The following is a 20577-nucleotide window of genomic DNA, read 5'->3' as shown; positions in this document are numbered from 1 at the left end:
GAATTGGAGAGGAGTATCGTACACCCAATGATCTCACCAATCTGGTCACCTTTATTTTAAATTTCCTCACGGTTCACAAGGACGGCACTTCGTCCGCCGAACGTCATTGGGGCCAACAGAAAATGCAGCAGTCAATGGTGAAATGGAAAGATGGTTTTACTGGCTTATGGAAGGGACCCGACCCGGTGATTAGGTGGCACCGAGGTTCTCTTTGTATTTTCCCACAGGATGCACCTGCTCCACTCTGGGTGCCGGAACGTCTCACCAGGCTGGTGGCCGTGGAACCTGTGGAGGGTGCTGGTGATGGTGATGATAGCGACGATGACTGTCCTGCAGCCTGTTCCCATGAAGGCGGAGCCAGTTCAACTGTGGTCGAGACAAGAGACTGCCCAGCTTCAAGCCCTTCTTCAAATGGCTCAGCATAGAGTGCAATCTTCTCACCCTAACTCATGTTTGTTACTGACGCTTATTTTAATGCAACACGTGTTGGCAATCCAGGGCTCTTTATATTGGGCATACGTCCCCGACCCACCCTTGTTTTCTCTCACTTCCCTTCTCTGACGCACGCATGGTATGTTGTAGGAACAATTGTAGGAGTACTAGTGGTGATTGTTCTTTTCATGTGCCTCTTGCCTTGTGCACTTAAAATTATATTCGCAGAAATTTATAAGGTGAGAGCTATTGTACGTAACCACCAGTTAATCACTCGCAGTAGGCTCAAAGTACCACCTTGAATGCCACTCAAGTATCTCTTGGCTCCGTCAGCGATTGGGTTAGTATGTCATAACAATCAGTCTCATTCCTCAAAAACTGGGCAGGCATAAGAGCCCTGATTATGTTGATGATTCTGGCTCAAGTACTCCTTCTAAAATGCATCTGTAGAATTGCGCGACAACAGCGGCTATAGCAACGGGCTTTGGTCTAAGCCATGATGGCTCTGGAGGTCGGGACCTCCCCCCAAATATGGCTTAGTATGCTGGATCAGTAGTCAAAGACAGGTAAGACTGATCCCACACCATAGCAACCTAAGACAGGGGCTCTTCGACCCGGGAGAGTACCCGATGACGGGTAAGCATGTGTGCTGAGGATTGGCAACCTAAGACAGGCACGATCCCTGCCATATAAACAAATAAAAAAGGGGGAGCTGGGGAGAGCCATCGAGCAGATGCAAGGAGTCATGTAGACGAATATGCCTGAAGATTGATGAAGTGAGTATGATTGGCTAGGTAGGGTATGGGTGCGCTCGTGGCTGACACATGAACAGCACCAGGAGCCAAGAGAGAAACGCATGATTACTGCTTGAGAACAATAGAGCCCTCTGTGGTTACGTAAGGGTTCACGAGGAGACCGTATGCACAGGGCAGTGATTAGATAGCTGGGCTGGACCGCCTACATGTATATATTGCCAGAACTTGCTTGAGACGTCAGACGCTAATAGAGACGCTAATAAAGAAGTTTGCTCCTCATCACGTTTGCGGGTCGTTCTTGCTGGCGAGAGCGACAAATCTCATTTGTGATATTGGATTAAAAAGAAGAGTTTTTTTTTTTTAATTGTACAGTCCAGTTCCAGAGAGGAGGTACAGAAGGCACAGTTTGGTAAGACCCACATTTCCATTCATGCTGCTAAGACAACCAAGGTTGAGACAGCCTTCCTAGAAAGTAACAACATGTATCAAGAGCCACTCAAATACTTAGGTCCTTTGCTCCAGTCATTTCTCTTGACAAGGATAAATGCCCATGGAGCATCACTCCAATATAATAATGAAAAATTGGTAAAGAAAAAAAGAAATGTCAACATTAGCAAAACGGATAGAAAAATTTGGCTTATCCATGATAGAAATATCATGCAGACATTTAAAATGTTTTACAAAGGAATGTCTGGGTGGCTCAGTCAGTTAAGCATCTGCCTTTGGGTCAGGTCATGATCCCAGGGTCCTGGGATGGAGGCCTGCATCAGGCTCCCTGCTCAGCTAGGAGCCTGCTTCTCCCACCCCCTCTGCCTGCTGCTCCCCCTGCTTGTGCATGCGCTCTCTCTCACAAATAAAACCTTTAAAATAAAATAAAATAAAATGTTTTACAAAGAGTTTATAATGGCATTGTTTGACCAACAACTGACATCAGATCCTACATGTCTGTAGGATAAAAAATCTATGTTACTCAACAGAGAAACAAACTAACAAAAATATTCCTTGTGTGGAGCTGTTATTTCTTCCTTGGCCAACAATTACCTTCTGTTCCTGGTAGATCAGGACCCTAAAGGCCTCATGTCTACCACATTCAATTATAATTCCCACCACATTCAATTATTATTATTTTTTTAGAAATCTTTTTTAAAAAATTTATTTATTTGACAGAGAGAGATCACAAGTAGGCAGAGAGAGAGAGAGAGAGAAGCAGGCTCCCAGCTGAGCAGAGAGCCCGATGCGGGACTCAATCCCAGGACCCCAAGATCATGACCTGAGCCGAAGGCAGAGGCTTAACCCACCGAGCCACCCAGGTGCCCCTCACCACATTCAATTATAATTCCCAGGTCTTATCTCTATATCTGTTCTTCCCCGTTTTCTGTGGTCTAGTAGTTTCAATCAGAAGAGAATGTTCTCCTAGGAAGATGCATTGGGATGCTTGGAGGAATTGTCGGTGCCGAAAGTAAACACGCCATTAAGATGGCGGCTGGATGCGAGCCAGTAGGCGGAACTGAGGATTAAGGAAGTAGTCCAAAATGCCTCTTGTATCTATGTGGCTGCAAGTGATTGGTTGTACAACTTTAGTATATATACACATGCGCGGGCAGTGAAAGGGGAGATCCCAACAGCTACCCAGAAATAAAGCTTGCTTCGCTGAGGTCTCCTAGTCCTTCTTGCTGGCGAGAGTGACAGGAATCTTCGAAATGTACATCTCAAGATTTGGAGCCCACATACTACCTGACATGATCAGGCAGAGATCACAACCACTATAAAGTAGAAGTCTGAGTAGAGTGAGTAGATAGAGGGTTGTTAAATTAGGAAAATAATGGTCTGGCCAGGGGCAGGGCCAGCTTTGTCCCATCACAAAGAAAGCCTAGGGCTTTATTTCATAAACTTGCAGTATAATCCATGATTTTACCATTAACTCCAAGTATTTAAATAATCCTCCCGCACCCCCCCCATCACAGAAAAATATTCAAAGTTAGGAAAAGATGATGATATTGTCATTATTTCTGGAAAATAGAGAGGGTCATGTCTTTAAAGGAACTTGGATCAATTTCAGCCACATTGTAGAGATGGAGCTGGGTTGAACAAAGTTTCAAGTCTGTCCATTTCAATTTGTCTTATCTTCAGGAAGACAAAGGGGTTCAAGAGAAACATGCGGGGGGGGGATTTTAACTGATCTCATACTCTGTATGTATCATGTGAAGGAAGGTATTATGTGGCTGGATATTAGATTTCCTGGTGTAATGTAATGTGTTGAATGTTATATAAAAGTGATGGGCACTTTATAAATGCCTATTGATATAAGGTAAGATGAATCATTTACTAAGCTAAAAGAATGTTTCCAATATATTAATGCAATTTCATGGTTCATAAGTTGGATTTAACATAATAAATACAGATTAAAAATAGCTACTGTGATCTAGGGTTAAAAGAAATGGGAAAATTTATCAAATTTAAAACAATGGCAGCAGACCATGGATTGTCACCACCATTTTTCCTATATGTTAATGAAAAAGAGAAGCAGAAATTAAAGTCTTATAATTCATTTCAGGAAGCTTGGAAAAGAATTATAATGAAAGAATAAAGCAAATGGTGATATTTCTTTAACAAGGTGCTGGATGGTGAAAGAGTGTCAGCCATAAACTCCTTCTCCCCCTTAATGTCTCTGAAAGTCTTTGCAATTGAGACACCAACCCAAGAGACAGGAAGGGGATGACCCTGAATAAGCCCACAAGCACATGAGGGTGGAAAATAAGATTTACGTTCAGATGTTAACATTTACATAAAATCACTTAGCTGTCACAGGGTGCCTGGGTGGTTTAGCTGGTGAAGCCACAGACCCTTGATTTTGGCTCAGGTCACGATTTCAGGGTCCTGGGATCAGCCCCCCTGCTCTCTCCCGCTCTCTCAAATAAATCCTTTTTATTTTTTTTAAGGTTTTATTTATTTATTTGAGAGAGAGAGAGATCATAAATCTTTTTTTAAAAAGATTTTATTTATTCACTTGACAGAGATCACAAGTAGGCAGAGAGGCAGGCAGAGAGAGAGGAAGGGAAACAGGCTCCCTGCCGAGCAGAGAGCCCAATGAGGACCCGGAGACCGTGACCTGAGCGGAAGGCAGAGGCTTTAACCCACTGAGCCACCCAGGCGCCCCCATAAATCTTTTTTAAAAAATCACTTATGTGTCACACTTGAGCCCTGCAATTCTCAGTAATTAGCATATCAAACAATTTAAACAATTTCATATGATTTAAACAATGAATTAGATTTATAAATGCCTATTTATAAATAGGCATTTGTGATCTGATTGTTTGGAAACATTGGTTCAAATTCCTAACCTAATCACCAAAATGCAATTGATCTCCACCCACCTAGCTCCTATGTCCCCAGATAAGAAAATAATTTTATTTATACAATGTATATCTTAACTTTAAAAAAAAATTTCTTTTCCACTACACAGGTGGTTCTCAAACTTTGCCGTGCATCAGAAAAGGAGGGAGGGTTTCTTATAACACAGAATTCTGAGTCCCCAGAAACCTGACCCAGGGTTTCTGATTCAGGAGGTCTCGGCTGGGGTTTGAGGATTTGCACCCATTGCCGTTGTGGTCCAGGCTCACAATCTGAGAATCGCCGCGGTAGAAATGTTTAAACGGAGTTAATTTATAATTAGCTCACAAAAGTTCTAAGTTCTTACCTTAAATTTTTCCATATTGTAAACATGAACTCAAAGCCAATCGAAGTTTGTCCCAAACTTGAAACTCGGCTTCAAATTTCTGCTGGACGGAGTCAGGCCGCTGGACCTGACGTAGGGGAAGCAGGTGTAAAGCCCCGCCGGTGCCCCGCCCAGGCCCCGCCCATGCCCCGCCTTCTGGTATTAAAACTCGCCCGGCCTTCCGCTCGCATCATCTCAGGAGAGCAGCGCTCAGAACCATCTGTCCAAGCAGCCTGCGGTCGTTTCTTCCAGAGTTCTACCTGCGTGGAGTCGAACTCAGGACAGGACGGAACACTTGGTAAGTAAGTCTGTCGGTGTGTTTCGTTCGTTTACTCTTGCATTTGTTAAGAGGGCATCCCACCCTCCACAACACACACCCACACACACACACCCCACTGCTCTCCGTTTCTGGGGTCAGAGAAGGAGCAGGATGGGAGCTGGAGTCATGACTGCATCAGAGAAGAGTGGATCTGGCCCCTCTGAAGGGTCCCGCAGCCCAGACACTGAAAACTACAGCCAACCTCAGGCAGCTTCTCATTCCCCTCTCCCAGCAACACGTCCATAATGGAAAACTCCTTATCGGGGAGGCTGGTCTGTGTACTCCCAGAAGGTCACCAGATTCACCTCCATCATTACCGGCATCCCACAACTTCACACTGCCCTCGCCAAACCATGCCGGACAATCACCAAAGCCACTGGCGTTGGCTGTGTCTTCTAGGATTTCCTCAGGGTCACCATACCTATGGACAGTATACTCTGTCTTCTTACTTTCATCACCAAGCACTTCACCCACATCACTCAGAGAATCTCCCAAGTCACCTAGCTACTCTCCAACCATCACCAGATTTTTGTGAGACTCAGCATATTAACCACAGGAAACACTAACTCACGGACTTCACGGGGTTCCTCCCCGGTGCCCCTTATCTCTTCACCCCCAGAACTCAGAGTGTCCCCTGTTTTGTCTAGCTCTTCTTGCACCCTGCCCAGGTCTCTGTGACAGTCAGCCCATCATCCACAGAAAACATTTATTAACTCACAGACCTCACTAGGTTCCCTCCCAATGTCTCCTTTTTTCTTTCTTTCTTTTTAAAATTTTATTCATTTGAGAGAGAGAGCATGAAAGGAGAGAGGTCAGTGGGCGAAGCAGAGTCCCCACTGAGCAGGGAGCCCAATGTGGGACTCTAAGCCGAAGGCAGTCGCTCAACCAACTGAGCCACCCAGGCATCCCCAATGTCTCCTTTCTTCACAGGAGTGACTCTCAGATCTCCTCCTGGGTCCCCACACGCAAATCAAGTCTCACTTGGACGTAGGCACGACCTTCCAACCACTCGGCATTATTGTCCTTTTATTCCAAGATGTGGCCAAACCACTGATCAGCATGATGTACTTACTGGCCATATCTCCCAAGTCATAGGAGAAGAGCGGAAAAAGATAAAACAAGATGAAGGCAGTGAGGGAGTCAAACCATGACAGACTCTTAACTCTAGGAAACAAACAGGGTTGCTGGAGAGTAGGGGATGGGGGTTGGGGTAACTGGATGGTGGGCATTAAGGAGGGCATGTGATGTAAAGAGCACTGGGTGTTATATGCAGCTGATGAATCACTGACCTCTACCTCTGAAATGGATAATACACTATATGTTAACTAATTGAATTTAATAAGATTAAAAAATACACAATTTGGTATTTTTTGTGTATGCATATAGTTGTGTAACCACCACAACAATCAAGTTTATCACCCTCAAAAGAAACCCTGTAAAGGGGGTGCCTGGGTGGCTCAGTCGTTGCGCATCTGCCTTCGGCTCAGGTCATGATCCTGCGGTCCTGGGATTGAGCCCCGCATTGGGCTCCCTGCTCAGGGGAAAGCCTGCTTCTCCCTCTCCCACTCCCCTGTTTGTGTTCCCTCTCTCGCTGTGTCTCTATCAAGTAAATAAATAAAATCTTAAAAAAAAAAAGAAACCCTATAAACATTAGCAGTCACTTCTCACCTTATGTCCAACATTCCCGACCCTCAGCCCTAGGGAACCAGTAATCTCTCTGTCTCTGAGGCTCTGCCTATTCTGGACATTACATATAAATAGAATCATATAATATGTGAACTTTTGTTACTGGCTTTTTTCACTTAGTATAATGTTTTCAAGGTTTATTCATTTTGTGGAGTGTACCACAATACCATTCCTTTTTATTTTACTTTATTTTGGTTTTTTTTATTGTGTTATGTTATCATCATAAAATACATCCTTAGTTTTTGATGCAGTGTTCCAACATTCGTTGTTTATTCACCACACCGAGTGCTCCATGCAATCCGTGCCCTCCTTCATACCCACCACCGGGCACTCCCCAAAACCCTCAGTTGGTTTCTCGGAGTCCACAATCTCTCATGGTTCATCTCCCCCTCTGATATCCCCCAATTCACTTTTCCTTTCCTTCTCCTAATGTCCTCCATGCTATTCTTATGTTCCACAAGTAAGTGAAACCATATGATAATTGACTTTCTCTGCTTGACTTATTTCACTCAGCACAATCCCCGCCAGTCCCATCCATGTTGATGCAAATGGTGGGTATCCATCCTTTCTGATGGCTGCGCAATATTCCATTGTATATATGACCATATCTTTATCCATTCGTCTGTTGAAGCACATCTTGGCTCCTTCCACAGTTTGGCTATTGTGGACATTGCTGCTATGAACACTGGGGTACATGTGGCCCTTCTTTTCACTACATCTGTATCTTTGGGGTAAAAACACAGTAGTGCAATTACTGGGTCATAGGGTAGCTCTATTTTTAATTTTTTTAAAATATTTATTTATTTATTTATTTGACAGAGAGAAATCCAAGTAGGCAGAGAGGCAGGCAGAGAGAGAGAGGAAAAGAAGCAGGCTCCCTGCCAAGCAGAGAGCCCAATGCGGGACTCAGTCCCAGGACCCTGAGATCATGACCTGAGCTGAAGGCAGAGGGTTAACCCACTGAGCCACCCAGGTACCCTCTATTTTTAATTTTTTGAGAAATCTTTACACTGTTTTCCAAAGTGGCTGCACCAATCTGCATTCCCACCAAGAGTGTAGGAGGGTTCCCCTTTCTCCACAGCCTCTCCAACACTTGTTGTTTCCTGCCTTGTCAATCTTTGCCATTCTGACTGAACACCATTCCTTTTTATTATCGAATAATAATCCACTGAATCCACATTCTCTTTATCCATTCATTGGTTGATGGAGGTGGGCTTATTTGTACTTTTTGGCTATTATAAATAATGTTTCTGTGCCTTATTTTCATGTGCAAGATTTTGTGTGAACACATGTTTTCTCTCTGGTACTTACCTGAGAGTGGGATTTTCAAATGTATGGAAACTTTCTGTTTAAATGTTTGAGGAAGAGCCAGACTGTTTTCCAAAGTGACTGAAGCATTTTACACATCCAGCAGCAGCCTGCAAGGGTTACAATTTCTCTACATCTTGACAATTGTTATTACCTGTATTTTTTGTTCTAGCCATCCTAGTGAGTGTGAGGTGGTATCTCATTGTGGCTTTGATTTTCATATTTCCCCAAGGGCTAATGACACTGACCGTCCTTTAATGGGCTTCTAATCCATTTGTATTTCTTCTTTGAAGAAATGTGTATTCATATCATTTGCTTGTTGGGTTGTCTTTATTATGGAGTTGTAAGCACAATTTTTGTATTCAGAATATAAGCTTCTTATCAGATGCATGATTTACACAAGACATTTTTATTTGCTAGTATTTTCTTGAGAATGTTTGCATCTATATTCATGAAAGACATTGGCATATAGTTTTCTTGAGATATATCATTCCCTGATTTTGGCAGTATCAGCCTTATAAATGAATTGGGATATGCTTCCTTGTCTTATATTTTTGTGAAGAATTGCCACTAATGGAGTGCCTAGGTGGCTCAGTGGGTTAAGCCTCTGCCTTCGGCTTGGGTCATGATCTCAGAGTTCTGGGATCAAGCCCCGCATCGGGTTCTCTGCTTGGTGGGGAACCTGCTTCCCTTTTCCTCTGCCTGCCTCTCTGCCTACTTGTGATCTCTCAATCTCTCTCTCTATCAAATAAATAAAATCTTAAAAAAAAAAGAATTGCCACTAATTCTGGAGTTTTCTTTGTGCTTTTAAAAATCATTAATTCTCTTATCATTGGTCTAGTCTGATTTTCTCTTTATTCTTGAGTCAATTTTGATTATTTGTGTCTTTCTAGAAACTTACTAATTATCTAATTTGTTGGCATGTAGTAGTTCTTAGTATTCCCATATAATCCTCTTTGTATCATAAAGGTCAGTAATAATTTTGATTTAAAAATTTTAAAAATTTTAATTTTAAATTTTAATATAAATTTTAAAAATTTATTTTGATTAAAATGATTTAAAAAATAAATCAGTAGTCAGTTTAATTTTTGATTTTAGTCATTTGAGTTTTTTCTTTCTTTCTTTTTTTTTAAACTTACTTAGTCTAGCTAAAGATTTGTACATTTTGTTCATCTCTGCAAAGAACCTACTTTTGGTTTCATTGATTTTTCTCTAATGTTATTCTGTACTTCATTATTTGCTCAAATCCTATTTCTTCATGATTGCTTTAATTTGTTTTTATTTCATTGTCTGAAAGGAAAAAGTTAGGTTATTAACTTGACATTCTTGTTGTTTTAATATAGGCATTTGCAGTTATCAATTCCCCTAAAAGAACTGCTTCAGCTACATCCCATAAGTTTGGTAGGTTGTGTTTTCAGTTTTCTTTTCTTTTTTGTCGTTTCAAGTTTTTTTTTTTTTAAAGATTTTATTTATTTATTTGACAGAGAGAAATCACAGGTAAGCAGAGAGGCAGGCAGAGAGAAGAGGAAGCAGGCTTCTCGCGGAGCAGAGAGCCCGATGCGGGGCTCGATCCCAGGACCCTGGGATCATGACCTGAGCCGAAAGCAGAGGCTTTAACCCAGTGAGCCACCCAGGCGCCCCTCGTTTCAAGTTTTTATTTAAATTCTAGTTAGTTAACATCTAGTGTAATATTAGTTTCAGGAGTAGAATTCAGTGATTGATCACCTACATGTAACACCCAGTGCTCATCACAAGTGCCCTCCTTAGTACCTGTCACCCCTTTAGCCCATCCCCCACTCACCTTCCCTCTAGCGGTGTGTTCTCTATAGTTAAGAGTCTGTTTTACGGGTTTCCTCTCTATTTTCCCCCCTATGGTTGTCTGTTTCATTTCTTAAATTCCACCTATGGGTGAAATAATATGGTATTTGTCTTTCTCTGATTTATTTTTCTTTGCGTAATACACTCTAGCTCTATCCACATCATTGCAGATGGCAAGATTTCATTCTTTCTGGTGGCTGAGTAAATTCCATTGTGTGTATACACACCACATCTTCTTTACCCATCCATTAGTCAATGGACACTTGGACTTCTTCCATAATTTGGTTATTGTGGATAATGTTGCTATAAATATTGGGGTGCATGTGTCTCTTGGAATCAGCATTTTTGTATCCTTTGGGTAAATACCCAGTAGTGTATGGTAGTTCTGTTTTTAACGTTTTGGGGAACCTCCATACTGTTTTCCACAGTGGCTGCACCAGTTTGCATTCCCACCAACAGTGTAGGAGGGTTCCCCTTTTTCAGCATCCTTGCCAACATATGTTGTTTCCTGTGTTGTTCATTTTAGCCATTCTGACAGGTCTGAGGTGACATCCCATTGTAGTTTCGATTCCCTGATGATGAGTGATGTTGAACATCTTTTTGTGTCTTTCAGACATAGTCTTCTTTGGAAAAAATGTCTATTCATGTCTTCTGCCCATTTTTTAACTGGATTATTTGTTTTGGGGGTGTTGGGTTTGAGAGTCCAGAATTCAGAAGGACTGCAAACTAAGAAGTTCGGAGAGAAAAACAGCTAGACAGGCCCCCTTTCCTCTTCAAAGATGCAGGCAGGGACATGACCTCAGACTCTGTGGGCCAGGCCCGGGATATGGGAAAAAATGGTGGTGGGTGAGGTTGTGAAACTCGTCTTGGTGGAAACCCAGGTTAGAGATCTAAGTTCTCCGAGGGATGGAGCTGTGCACGTGCCCACATGTAAAGGAATTTGGGAGGCAGTGGTTCCGGGAAGCACCGTTCTTGACAGGCGGGTGGGTCCAGGAGCTAACTGAGGTTGTCCAGGGGAAACGGCCTCAGTGCTATGTCCCTTGTGTAGTGGGAGCGTCCCAGGATGTTCAGATGGGTGGAAGTAAGGGGTGAAGGGAGTGATGGTTTGTGGGCGCAAAAATAATAATCTGTGGGGACGCCTGGGTGGCTCAGTGGGTTTAACCGCTGCCTTCGGCTCAGGTCATGATCCCAGCGTCCTGGGATCGAGTCCCACATCGGGCTCCTTGCTTGGCAGGGAGCCTGCTTCTCCCTCTGCCTCTGTCTGCCATTCTGTCCGCCTGTGCTCGCTCTCTCTCCCTCTCTCTCTGACAAATAAATAAATAAATAATAATAATAACAATAATAATAATAATCTGTGAAGGTTTTTTCTAGTAAGTGGTCTGCAGACCCAGATCGGTGGAGACACCAGCAATTGGGTGAAGCTTTTGTATGTTTGAGTTGGAATACTGCAAACAGGAGGAATCTGGTGGTGACCACGTGGGGTGGGGGAGGCAGGGGAACCTACGAGGCGTGGCTCTAGGTTAGAACAAGCTTGAAGATAGTCAAGGTTTCCTCCGGAGTCTAATCGTGGTATACTTATGTGTTTATTAGGTATGATGATTTGGGCTTGCTGGATTAAGGAACCTGGTTGAGGTGGAGGGGTACTACGTGGGTGTTTAGACAAGGAATCCCCGGATCCACTGTGAGGCTGCGTGGTGCTTGAGCTGAAGACCCCGGGTTGGCGAAGGTAGTTCTTTGTAGCTTCTAGAAATCAACGGTAGTTCAGGCCTGGATGTTTCGGGGGGGGGGGGGGGGGGCGGGGCTAGGGACAGGTGCTCAGATGCCCAAGACCGTGTAAAGGACCAGTTAAAACTGCAGATCAGGGGCGCCTGGGTGGCTCAGTGGGTTAAAGCCTCTGCCTTCGGCTCGGGTCGTGATCCCGGGGTCCTGGGATCGAGCCCCACATCGGGCTCTCTGCTTAGCAGGGAGCCTGCTTCCTCCTCTCTCTCTGCCTGCCTCTCTGCCTACTTGTGATCTCTGTCTGTCAAATAAATAAATAAAATCTTTTAAAAAAAAAAAAAAGAAAAAAAAACCCTGCAGATCAGAGCATGGGAGAGGGACAGGGTTGTGGCATACCTCTTTGGGTGCATGCACATGTGCTGGGTGGAATCCCCGTGGGAACCTCCAGTAACACAGTTCCTGCAGAAGCAGAAAACAGCGCCACCTGGCTGTGGGGATGTGACCTCGTTTTTTACCACCGTGCATGCGCGGCAGTGATGGAAGGCTTGCAGCCAGTCTCTGTATCCTTGGAAGGGGGGCGGGGGAATGGGCCTCCCTAACCAGAGCGTCATCACCCGGGACCTGCCCCTGTGGCGCCTGTGGTTCGACCCTTCCAGTCAAGGTTTCCCCTCTCCCCCAGCCCAGGGCCTCGTGGGACCCGCGTGACACGTTTCATGGCTGCTCCTAGTTTCTTTCCTGCACCCGGCTCTCTTAGAAAGAAGTTCCACCCGGGATGCCTTTCATGTGTATTATCATTGGGATGAATTCAGGTGCGCGGGAAGATGTTTCCATGGCGGCTTTGTGGACACGGATAATTGCAAACATCCCTGGGAGATGCAACTGTAGCAGGAAGGAGGAGGGATGCACGGAAATGACACTGGGAACGCGGGTTTGCTGATGGGCAGGGGCGAGTCTGGCCTGTGTTAGGAGACAAAGCAGGTTACAGTTACCGTTTAGTGTAATTTATTAAGAGAATCCATGCCCACTGAGCTTATTGATATAGAGCTGCCACGTTTCAGCAAAGGTCAGGGAAAATATCCTGGCATTGTTGGTGCGGCTGTAGGATACCAGGGACCCAGCAGGGGGCAGAGAAAATGAGCATCACCAGGCCCCCTGCTCTCTGGCAGCATCTGTGTGTTGCCCAGGAATCAGGATACTCACTTCCTGATAGGTTAGATTATTTTATCCTGCAGGGAGGCTTGATCCCATGAAGAATTGTCTCCCTGGGTATGTGGGACCTTGGAAATCTATGGAGGAGGTATAACAAAATCTCAGGGATCTGGGAATGAGACAAGTGATCTGAGCTCCTCATTTTGAAGGTCCTGATAGAACACATTCACTCCAGGGATAAAAGCCAAGATTCTCCAGTTTGCCCCCCCAACACTGGTATCCATGCTGAGCCCTTTTATGAGATAAGATATTTACCATGTTGGGCAATCCATTGCTGAACTGGGGGAAACTGACAAGTCCCGGGAACGGACATGGGCGACTGGGAAGGCTAGAGATAGAGAGGAAGCCCAGAAATCCAAAAGGCTATCCCAATTCCCTATATAGGGTCCAGTCAGAATAACCTGGAGGCAAATACGGTATGATCTCATTGCTGCAGGGACCCTGCCTAAATAGATAGATTGGGTTGGCCTATAGAAAGCCTTAAAACCAGAGCAACATTTTAGACCTGTCTCATTGGCTCCTATCATCCCTGGTGGGATGGGTGCCCCCTCATCCTGGACATAAGATGCGGGACAAGTCTGCCTCCAGGGAAGGGCCATTGGAGGTGACCAGAGGTCCCTTGTTGAGCTCACTATTCACTGGTCCTCCAGAAATACATAAAATGCTGACAGCTCTGGTGGATCCTGAGGTCAAGGTACTTTAATATTTAGTAACCCACAGAGGTTTCCTGCCCCCTTCAGTGCCATGTATAGTTCTGTAGGACAGAGTCAGAAAGGCTCTCTTGGGCATTCCCCACCCGACCTGAGATTATGAGGTTTTTATCTTTCCGATACCAGAGAACATATTGGGCATTAATATCCTACAAGATCAAACAGCAAATCTCTGATACCTTCAGGTTAGAGTAATCAAACCCATGCTGAGGGCAAGTGCCAACTGGCAACCAATAAGCCTGCCATCCCCGCATAGAATGGTATGTATCAAACAGTATAAATTGTTGGGTGCATTGGGAAACCATCTGAGAACTACACTGTGTAAGTATTTTACACCTTGCCCATGGGAGTTTCAATAGCCCAGTATGACCAGTAGAAAAGCCCCAGATGGCACCAAATAAGGTAGCTTATTTTAGTGTCCTAAATAAGGTAGTGTTCCCCATCCATGTGGCTGTGCCCAACACTGCCACCATCTCAGATGTTTTAGCCACATTCCTAGGAATGTACCATGCTCTGCTGGATTTAGAAAATGCCTTTTTAAGTATATCTCTGGCCACTGAGTCACAAAATCCATGTGAAGCCATGGAAACAATGGAGCTTTCAAGTGCTCCCCCAAGGTTACCTGCATAACCCCACTGTATGTCATGGGATGGTAGCCAAGACCTGTCCCTGTTCTCTTTCCCCACATTAATGAGATTGCAAGAACATACAGTGTGTGTGTGTGTGTGTGTGTGTGTGTGTGTGTGTGTATTTACACACATCAATCATCTTTATGTCATGTTATTATAGGGGATTTTATGTTTCTATTTTTAAAACATTGTGGTAAAATACACATAAGCACAACATTTACCACTGATGTTATAATGTTAACATATGAAGATTTGCCTCTGTTTCAGGACACCTCACAGGCTCTGCTGGGGCATCTGCGAGGGAGAGGTAAGGCAGTGAACCCACAGAAAATTCAAGATCCAGGCACCACTGAAAAGTTTCTGGGAGTTGTCTTGTGGGCTCAGACCAGTGTTGACCCTGAAGCTGTGATTGGTAAGATGCAAGCCTACCCAGCCCCTTAGAATATGGAAGATGTTCACCCTTTTGTAAGGATGTTGGGGCTTACGAGGGACTTCTATTCCACCCCTGACACGGCCTCCACCTCTTACGACACCTGATAAGGCAAGGGCACATGGGGGTCTGGGGATCAGAGCAGCAGGCTGTCTTTGAGAAGGCAGAAATACTAGTGAAGCGGACTGAAGCTCTGGGCAGCTGTCAAATAGGGCTCCCATCTGAGTTAAATGTGTCTGTGATTCCAGAAGATACAGCCTGGGCACTGTGGCAGAAACAAGACATGGAGACAATACCCACCTTCGCCATGGCTCAGATCCCCCCTTGACTAAGTGGCGTGTTGATTTGCGGCAGAGGAGGGCCCTGTCTACAAGCCCTTTGTCTCTAGAAATGGGGTGCTGCTAAGCCCTATGGGGTATATTACCCTCCAGATTCCTTTCCCCTATTCCTAGGGCAGCCTCACAGCCTGTAAGGAAGGGTCGGGGAGAGTCCTGCTGGTGCCTGGTATGTGGATGGGTCTAGTCAAGGGAATCCATCCACACAGATCGCAGTCCTCTTCAGTCCAACACCGACACCTTCTGGATGGAAACAGAAACAAATGGGAGCAGCCAGTGGCCTGAGTTCAGAGCAGTGTGGCTGGTGATTGATGACTCTGTGAACCCTGCTACTCTAAGAGCTGGGCTGTTCTAAAGGGATTAACCCTATGACTTGGACAGTGGGAAGCTGAGGGTTGGATGATTATGAATAATCTCTTGTAGGGTTAAGATACATGGCAAGACTTTGGGTCCATCTACAAGAGCCTTAGACAACCCTTACTGTCTTCCATGTTCTGGCTCACAAGGCACGGGTAGGCCCTTATAGTCAGGAAGCTGATGCCCTGGCTCACGTAGAAGCTTTAGCTGTCGATCCTTCAGCAGATGGAGCATAATCATTGCAATGCCCAAGTGGGATGGCATATTGCTGGGGATGCTGGATTGCCTTTGCTTAATGCAGCAAGTCTGTCCTGTCTGTTCCAAACAACACCCGAGGCCACCGCCCAGAGTATCTGGGACCATTCCCTGGAGTTCCTAACTGTTGAGGGATTGGCAAATTGATTTTCTCCCCCTTCCCCCACGAGTGAGTGTTCCAATATGACTGGTTTATATGGACACTGCATCTGGCCTCACCCAAGTTTTTTCCTGCTCGCATATAAACCAGGCTGAGGCTGCCACCATTAGGGGGTTAGAGAAACTTGAGTATTGCGTATGGATACCCTCACTGAATAGATGATAATCGGGCATTACATTTCAAAGGTCATAATATCCCAGACTAGGCAAAAACCATACCATTAAATGGGAGTTTCATTTGTCCTATAACACACAAGTAACAGGGTTGATAGCAAAAATAGAACATTAAAGCAACAGATTAAATCATTAACAGGTAAAATGACCTTGGCCAGATGGACCAAAGTACTGTCTCAGGCAAGGACACATTTGAATGGTCACGAATAGGGCCTGTTGTCCTATCATGACAGATTGGGGACCCCAGCTGAGGCACCCAGTATCATAGAGGTGTGGAACTCACAGGAAACAGACTTTGCTCCCATTCTCATGGCAGATCAGCTCAGGGTTATGCTGCTGAGAATACCAGTCCTCATCACACCTGGAAAAGGAATTACTTATTATTGAGTTCTCTAGGAAATGATGAAATGGGATGTTAACCTTGTTCATGACCTCCCCAAACTACCAGAGTGCATGACAACAATACTCCCTAAAGTGTACAGTCTTCAGGTCTTAAGATATAGGACATAGATAGAACCTGCCTTGTCAGGGAGTTTGGAGACTTATAGAAAAACACCTTTACACAGAGGGACAGATACAATATCTGGAAAATATTAGATTCAGACCCTCCTGCGTTCAGGATAATCTCAGCTGATCTTGAGAATGGTCACCTATTCACTGGGACCTAAAACCACACAATTCAGGGAGAGTGAAAATTGGGCATTTAGGTGAACAAACACAGACAACAATTCCCCTATCTTCTCTAGTGTGGTGGAGCAAGAGAGGCCTGGCGGCGGACAGTCAAAGACAATGGAAGTTGAGTCTAAGATACAGAAAAGCTTTAAAAGTCTGTTTTTAGTTCTATTATATTAGAAAAGTGGTTCTGAACTCCTTGCCCAAAACCTAACACTATCTAGAGACACTGAGTATTTGCAGTGTTTGGATTTATGGCTACTCTAAGCAAAACTTAGTATCTTTGTTGAAAATCAGTAATAAGCAAAAGGGTTTAGTTCTAGTCTCAAATGATCTGTTAGATGTAGATTTTGTTATCAAGTCAAGGAAGTTCCTTCATATCCCTATTTTGTTAAAAGCTTTTGTCTTTGTCATGAACATTCATTTCTCAAGTGTTTTTCCTATGCCTTATTGAGATGATCATTTTTGGGGGGTCCTTTATTATATTGATCTGATGTTTTATATGATTTGGTTTTCAGATGTTAAACCAACTTTGCATTCCTGGTATAAATCCCAGTTGGTCATGGGGGGGTTCAGTTTGCTAATATTTTGTCAAGGACTTTTACGTCTTTGTTCATCAGGAATAATGGTCTTTAATTTTGTTCATCATAATATCTTTGTTTGACTTTGAAATCAGGGTAATACTGGCTTCATAGATTGAACTGGGGAGTTTTGTGTATGTTTATTATTTTTACTTCCTTTAATACTTGATAGAATTTACCAACAAAGCAGCTTAGGCTTGGGTTTTTCTTTGTAGATAGATTTTTAATGACTAATTCAACGTATTAACTTGTTTTAAGTCTAGTCAGATTTTTCCATTTCTTCTTGAGTCATTTTTGATCATTGATGCCCTACTAGGATTTTATTCATTTCACCTCCATAGTCTAATTTGATGGTGCAAAATTATTCATAATGTCCTTTTGTAACTCTTTTTAGTTTTGTCTGATTGACAGTTGTGATATCTTCTCTTTCATTTCTGATTTTGATCATGTCTTCTCTTTATTCTTGGTTTATCAATTTTATTGATGCTTTCAGAAAACTGTCTTTTGGTATCATTGGTTTTCTGTTTTCTACTTACTTGATTTCTGCTTATCACTGTGTTCCTTCAAGTGATACTACCCCACTTCATATTTAACACGAGCTCGTCATGACAGGCAAACTTGAGGTGCAGGTTGGGACTTCATCTAGAGCCTTGGGACAGATTCATCTGCCCTCCTCTTACAGGGACTCTTCCTTAGTTCTGCAGGTAAAAACACTCTAGTGTATTGCTTTCCCAGGGAAATGAGAAAGTTCTAAAACTGAGATCTCCTTAACTGTACTCACCTAAAACTCTCCTGAACCAGAGGCTGATCCACTCATTTGTCATAGAACTCATACAGTTTCCACGGAGGAAGTGGATATTCAATTGAGTCTTAAAAATTGGGTAAGGTTTCAAAAGTGAAGGAGGGACTGGACATTTCAGAGTGATTAACATCAACAAAGAAAGAGAGTTATAAAAATGGCAGGACTTGGGCTGGGAACTGAAACTGTTCACACTCAAGCAAAGCAGGGTGGGTTTGTGACCACATGCCTGGATGTGTGTAATGCTGGGATTGGGTTATTTTTCTAAGCAAAAGGAATCCTTGACAAGTCTTGAGAATTTGTCAAGACAATTCAGTAGTTCATCGGAAAAGAGTGCTAGAATTTCTAGGATTTTTTAAAGAAGATTTTTATTTATTTATTTGACACAGAGAGAGAGATCACAAGTCGGTAGAAAGAGAGTGGGGAAGCAGGTGCTCTGCCAAGCAGAGAGCCCAATGCAGGGCTCAATCTCAGGACCCTGAGATCATGACCTGAGCCAAAGACAGAGGCTTAACCCACTGAGCCACCTAGGCACCCCTCTAGGACTTAACTTTTAAAAAAATAGAATACAGAGGGAGAGATAAAGAAATATGTTACAAGATAGTAATAACTCTAATTGAAAGATTTTATCCTGGCACAGAAAGACATCTCTATCATTAGACCAATTGTATCCCAGAAAATATGTAAGTATACAATAATGTAGTAAATGAGTAAGATGACATTTTAGATCAGTAGAGAAACAATGAATTTTTCAGTCAATTTTGCTGAGAAAACTTGACAGCTATTTGGTGAAAAAGAAAAGTGGGTCTCTCCTTCACACCTTATACTGAAATAAATCACAGAGGAATAAAATAGAACAATAAAATCCCTGAAAGTTGAATTGACTATATCTTCTTGTTTTCTGTATTTCAGTGTTTTGGCATTTGAGGCCTTGATCCCAGAGAGTCTGCTCCCTCCCAGGGCTAGCTAATTCATAAATTACAGTCTACTTTATGAGAGTGTCTTTGATTTAAACAAAACAAAACAATGTAGAGTCCACACCCCAACCATGTCCTTTATCAAACAAAATACACCAAGGCAGTATTCCACTGCCCTAAATCAACCCAGGAGCAGGTACTGAATACCCATGGACTATGCCTATAGCCCAGAGCCCACCAGAATTATTTAAATTATCCAGTCCTGGGGTGCCTGGGTGGCTCAGTCCTTGAGCGTTTGCCTTCAGCTCAGGTCATGATCCCAGGGTTCTGGGATCTAACCCCGTATTGGGCTCTCTGCTTCCCCGGAAGCCTGCTTCTCCCTCTCCCACTCCCCCTGCTCGTGTTCCCTCTCTCACTATGTGTCTCTCTGTCAAAAAAATAAAAATAAATAAATAAAAATAAATTATTCAGTCCTAAACTTATTCATCATATTTTCCCTGATTGACCCATTCCTTCCCTTGAAAACTCAGTAAAGGCTCTGGACCATGTTCTCTCTTCTTCTGTCTCCTGATCAACCCTTGTCCTTTTCCTTGAGGCCCTGCGTATTGTGCAATACCCTCTGTTTCTAGGGATCTGTGAGTATAAAATTCTTTCCTCATGACTATCATTTCTGTATTGGTGTGTCTTACCATGCCTGATTAAAATTAATCTCAGGTACATTTTTAGAACAGAAATGAATATAGATGTGTACTTACTGGATATTGGGGAAGGGAGTCTTTATAATCATATGGAAAAATACAGAATCCAAAATGAAAGAACCGATCAACTTTTTTTTTTTAGATTTTATTTGTTTATTTGACAGACAGAGATCACAAGCAGGCAGAGAGGCAGGCAGACAGAGAGGGGGAAGCAGGCTCCCCGCCAAGCAGAGAGCCAGATTTGGGGCTCGATCCCAGCACCCTGGGACCATGACCTGAGCCAAAGGCAGAATCTTTAACCCACTGAGCCACCCAGGCACCCCAAGGACTGATCAATTTGATCAAATAAAGGTTTGGTGGTTTTTAAAAAGTCTTTATAAAAGTCCAGACTGTAAGGGTGCCTGGGTGGCTCAGTCATTAAGTGTCTGCCTTGGGCTCAGGTCATGGTCCCAGGGTCCTCAGATCTAGCCCCGCATCTGGCTCCCTGCTCAGTGGGAAGCCTGCTTCTCCTTCTCCCACTCCTTTTGCTTGTATTCCCACTCTCACTGTTTCTCTCTCTGTCAAGTAAATAAAATCCTTTAAAAAAAAAAGTCCAAACTGTAAGAAAAAATCATCATACAGGACAGAGCCAATACCATCTGTATGCAAGGAGAACTTACAAACAAAAGATAAAAATGGGTAAAGGATATAAGAAGGCAGTTTACCCACCACTGACATATTGACACTTATTCAACATCGCCATGAGCAAAGAAATGCAATCAATAAGTCTGGGCTATCAGATTGGAAGAAATTAAAGGTAATAATTATTCCTAGTTTTAACACTCTAATACTGGAAGTCTAACTTCGTTGGTGGACCAGGGGGTAACAGATCTAAAACTAAAGAGTCCTAAGCAAGCAGTT

The 20577-nt window shown here is 43.6% G+C and overlaps 1 long non-coding RNA gene across 1 annotated transcript; it reads left to right on the top strand.

Moving 5' to 3' along the window:
* Positions 1 to 434: 434 nt before the first annotated feature.
* Positions 435 to 9969, top strand: LOC116580081. Its single transcript, XR_004281499.1, has 3 exons — positions 435 to 536; positions 3959 to 3960; positions 9958 to 9969. It is a non-coding gene; the product is annotated as an uncharacterized LOC116580081 (long non-coding RNA).
* Positions 9970 to 20577: the final 10608 nt, after the last annotated feature.

This window comes from Mustela erminea, chromosome 19 (genome assembly GCF_009829155.1).
Source record: "Mustela erminea isolate mMusErm1 chromosome 19, mMusErm1.Pri, whole genome shotgun sequence".
In the NCBI taxonomy this organism is placed as follows: Eukaryota; Metazoa; Chordata; class Mammalia; order Carnivora; family Mustelidae; genus Mustela; species Mustela erminea.
This window is presented reverse-complemented; position numbering and strand designations above follow the sequence as displayed.